The following is a 4,245-nucleotide window of genomic DNA, read 5'->3' as shown; positions in this document are numbered from 1 at the left end:
AACGCCTTGTGATCTTCAACCAATTTTGGGCTTCAATATAATTACCGGGAGTAAGCGCTATAGCTTGTTTCCAATACTCAGCGGCTTGATTGAACCAAGCCTCCGCAATTTCAGAATCTCCCTGTCGAATGGCCTGTTCTCCCCGGTCGGAATAGGCAGGTAAATTCCTTCCCTTAGAACCGTACTTGAGAGTTTCCTACCTCATACGGCTCAACAGTCAATTCTTTTGCTGTCCCATATTTAAAAAAATTTATCATATCTAATCTAATTGAATGAAATTTTTCATAGATCTAGCCCATTTTTTTTTCTCGAGTTAAGCAAAAGCGGTTAATTATATAAGTTTCAAACTTCAATTTTGCTGAATAATTAAATAAGTTTTATCTTTTCTCCCACCTTCAGAAGAATAAAGCATAGGCATTCCACCCACTATCGTTACAATTTTCTGAAAGATAACTATCTCGGTTTCATCTAGAAATTTATATAGAATCCTTGAAAAAGACTTTCCTTCATAAGAAAGAAAAGACTTACTGTCTTTGGGATCTGATGCTACACCGCTGCTCAATATTGTAGGGGATCCACCCCTATTACATAAGTGGATTCCTTCATTTTGATCTTATATCATGATATAAGTAAGCAGTTTTTATTGTATCGGCCAAAAACCTGACTAATTGATCTTTACGGGTGCTTCTTCTATCAATTAGATCCTTTATCCATAGAATAAAGTATCTAGGCATACCTATTTCTTCATATTTCTGCTTCTATGAAGTTTCTTTCTTTGCTACAGCTGATACAAATCGTTAGTTTGGACAATACATATGTAGAAAGCCTATTTTTTTTAGTATTTATTAGCGAATTTTCTCTTTTTTTTCTTTCTATAGTGGAGATAGTCGCACGTAATGACAGATCACAGCCATATTATTAAAAGCTTGTGGTAAGAACGGGTTTCGTTCTAGTGCCCGAAAATAATATTCCAAAGCTTTTGTATGTTCTCCGTTCCTTGTGTGGATAAGACCTATGTTATAGAGTATATAACTTCGATCATAGGGATCGATTTCTAGTCGCATAGCTTCATAATAATTCTGTAGAGCTTCCGCATAATTTCCTTCGGATTGAGCCGACATCCGTTACGGTCGTTCGTTATTCCATTGAAAGAATCTCCGTTCCAGAACCGTACGTGAGATTTTCATCTCATACGGCTCCCCCTTTATCTGATGCGCATAATGAGATGAGAATAATACATGAAATCAAAAAACATTGAAATACTCTCATTATGAACTCATGGGACTAGCGTTTTTACAAAAAATCTCTAGCCAACCTTCCTGTAAAAGATCTTTTCTTAACATCAAGCATGGTTTACTAGATAAAAATAAAAATGGTAACTCTAACAATTTCTTTGTCCTCAACGCCTCTAAATTTCCAGGAATTAGTCACTTCAACAGTCTTCGATGGTTATACAGGTATCCAAAATACAAACGAGATGGATGTTTGTTGTCCCAACCATTTTTCTAAGTTCCGATCCCGATAAGGAAAAGGTATAATTTATAACAAAGTTTTCGTGTTGTTGATTCCTAGGTGTAGTGCTTCTTCCCCTCTGCTACCTATTTTTACTAGTGAATATTTTTACTAGTGGAGTAGGGTTGACTTAATCCATAGGTTACACCTTTCGCTTAATACTAGAATCGACAATTCTAGCATCTAAGGTTACATTAATCGGGGATACACGACAGAAGGAATTTTTTGATTTTCAAATTGCACCTCCAAGAAGCGTAGATTTATTTCAATTATTGTTTTCTTTCTATCCCGAATACTGTGTCTTTCTACTAAGACGGAGAGCGGTACAAGAAAATTGAAAAAAAAAAAAAATCAAATCGCACCATCTCTGTAATAGGTGAATGCCTCTTTTTCCCCGGAAGTTGTCGGAATTATTCGTAATAAGATATTGGCTACAATTGAAAAGGTCTTATCGATAAAATTTCCATTTATCCCACCAGATCTAGGCATCGGTAACAACCCCATTCTATAATTTCTTTTAATTACCTCTCGTGAGAAAATGATCCCACAAACAAAGGAATTGCATAGTACGAAATAACATAAAAACGGATTCATTAAAAAATCCCACTCGATATTAAAATTGTTTCTTTTTGATTTCACAGGAATCAATAAAAGAGAAGAAATATTTCAATCCGGTTAAATTTCATCCAAATGTAGTAGGATCAGAATGAAGAGAACTATTCTGATTTCAGCGAAGTTGAAGAAAAAAAGAATTTTATTTATCTGACTGGGGTAATTCTAGAAGTTTTTTGATTGAATTATGATACAAAAAAGAGCAAAAAGAATCGAATAATCATTCTATGATTCATAACTTGTGACTAGATATATGTATGGGATAAACAGTTGTTGGTGAAAAATCGAAAACTGTAAAAGTCGAATTTTTAGAAAAAAGGAATCATAGTTTAAAAAACTAAATAGAATCATGAGCTAAAAGTATCCATTAAACATAGTTAAAAAAAAATTATTTGTATAGTTAGAATTGGTTGGACGTGCCTATCAAAAAAAAAATTGAATATTAATGACTCACTATTAACTCGGTTTCTGGGCCATAATCATTCTGTAGGAGAGATGGCCGAGTGGTTGAAGGCGTAGCATTGGAACTGCTATGTAGGCTTTTGTTTACCGAGGGTTCGAATCCCTCTCTTTCCGTACTAATTCAACAATGTTACTGACCACAATGTATCAAATCAAATAACAATCGATACTATTATTCCAACGGTTAGACCTTTATGGATTCTTTATTTCGAATTTTTGTGGTACGGAAACGAAAAGACTGGAAAGAATGCACAAGAGATGAAAATCCCCCTACCGATCAATGATAGATGAATGATAGAAAAATTTCCGGATCAAAACCTTACTTTCCTTCGGTCTCTTTACTTAGACTTCGGCGAAGGGGAGGACGAAATTGTCCGAACCCTTGTTTTTTAGTTAGGTTTAAGTCTGACGAGAATAATATTCTACAACGAGCAATTCATTTATTTTTAAACTGACCCATTTACTATCTATTATTTGATTGACTAATCCTTTATATTGCAATGGCTGAAGAGTCAAATGTTTTGGCAATTCCTGAGGGGGGGATGAATCAAGATAATTTTGAATCAGTGTTCTCGATTTTTTTTCATCTTTTGCTGTAATAATATCTCGGGGTTTGCACCGATAACTTGGTATATCCACTATAGAACCATTAACTAAAATATGTCTATGATTAACTAATTGTCGGGCTTGAGGAATAGTCGAAGCCATACCCAATCGAAAAAGGATGTTATCCAAACGCATTTCAAGTAATTGTAGTAAAACTTGACCCGTTGATCCTTTGGCTTTTCCGGCGATACGAACGTATTTAAGTAATTGTCGTTCTGTAAGACCATAATGAAAACGCAATTTTTGTTTTTTCTTCTAAACGAATACGATATTGAGATTTTTTACCGGAACGCGATTGGTTTTTAAGATCGTTTCCGGTTTTGGGCCTTTTACTAGTTAGTCCCGGTAAAGCCCCCAGACGGCGTATTTTTTTGAAACGAGGCCCTCTGTAACGCGACATAAAGACTCCTTATTTTATTTTATTTAAATTTCATAAACATTTTATTTTATTTAAATTTCATAAACTTAAATGAAAACTAAATGATAAATATTATAAATGAAGTGAAATCCAGTAAAGTATTGTACTACAAAACAAAGAATAATTAGATAACTTGGATCAATATCCGGATCCTATTGTATATGTAAATGATATAAAAAAGTAAGAGTTCCTTTCTTGATTTGTTCTACAGAAATAGAACCCCTCCTTTAGTCATAAAGGTAAGTAAGTTCCTACGACATCATAGATCGGTGACCTTTGAAAAAGGGTAAGAAGTCGTTTCTTTATTTATTTGATTTATCAATTATGTCAAAAATAAAATCAATAGAGAAAAGCCGGCTATCGGAATCGAACCGATGACCATCGCATTACAAATGCGATGCTCTAACCTCTGAGCTAAGCGGGCTCACATAACAGAAATGTTACATGCATAGTAATTTACTAAATTACTGGGATCTTAGCTATTCCTAATTAATATGAATATAGAATCTAATTTCATTTCAAATAAATATTCAATATTGGAATTGTTCTATTATAGAACATAATAATTAATATAACGATTAATAGAATATAGCGATAGAAAATTTTGATCTATTTATCAAATGGATGTGTATCAA

At 33.7% G+C, this 4,245-nt stretch overlaps 2 non-coding genes across 2 annotated transcripts; one reads left to right on the top strand and one right to left on the bottom strand.

The window, feature by feature from the left end:
* The first annotated feature begins 2,613 nt into the window (after window positions 1-2,613).
* Window positions 2,614-2,700, top strand: TRNAS-GGA (transfer RNA serine (anticodon GGA)). Its single transcript has one exon. It is a non-coding gene; the product is annotated as a tRNA-Ser (tRNA).
* Window positions 2,701-3,961: 1,261 nt separating this feature from the next.
* TRNAT-UGU (transfer RNA threonine (anticodon UGU)) lies at window positions 3,962-4,034 on the bottom strand. The gene has a single exon. It is a non-coding gene; the product is annotated as a tRNA-Thr (tRNA).
* Between the last annotated feature and the right edge of the window lie 211 nt (window positions 4,035-4,245).

This window comes from Cucumis melo, unplaced genomic scaffold (assembly GCF_025177605.1).
Source record: "Cucumis melo cultivar AY unplaced genomic scaffold, USDA_Cmelo_AY_1.0 utg002226l, whole genome shotgun sequence".
NCBI classification, from domain to species: Eukaryota; Viridiplantae; Streptophyta; class Magnoliopsida; order Cucurbitales; family Cucurbitaceae; genus Cucumis; species Cucumis melo.
Note: the sequence above shows the minus strand (reverse complement) of the source record. Positions and strands in the feature narration are given on the sequence as shown.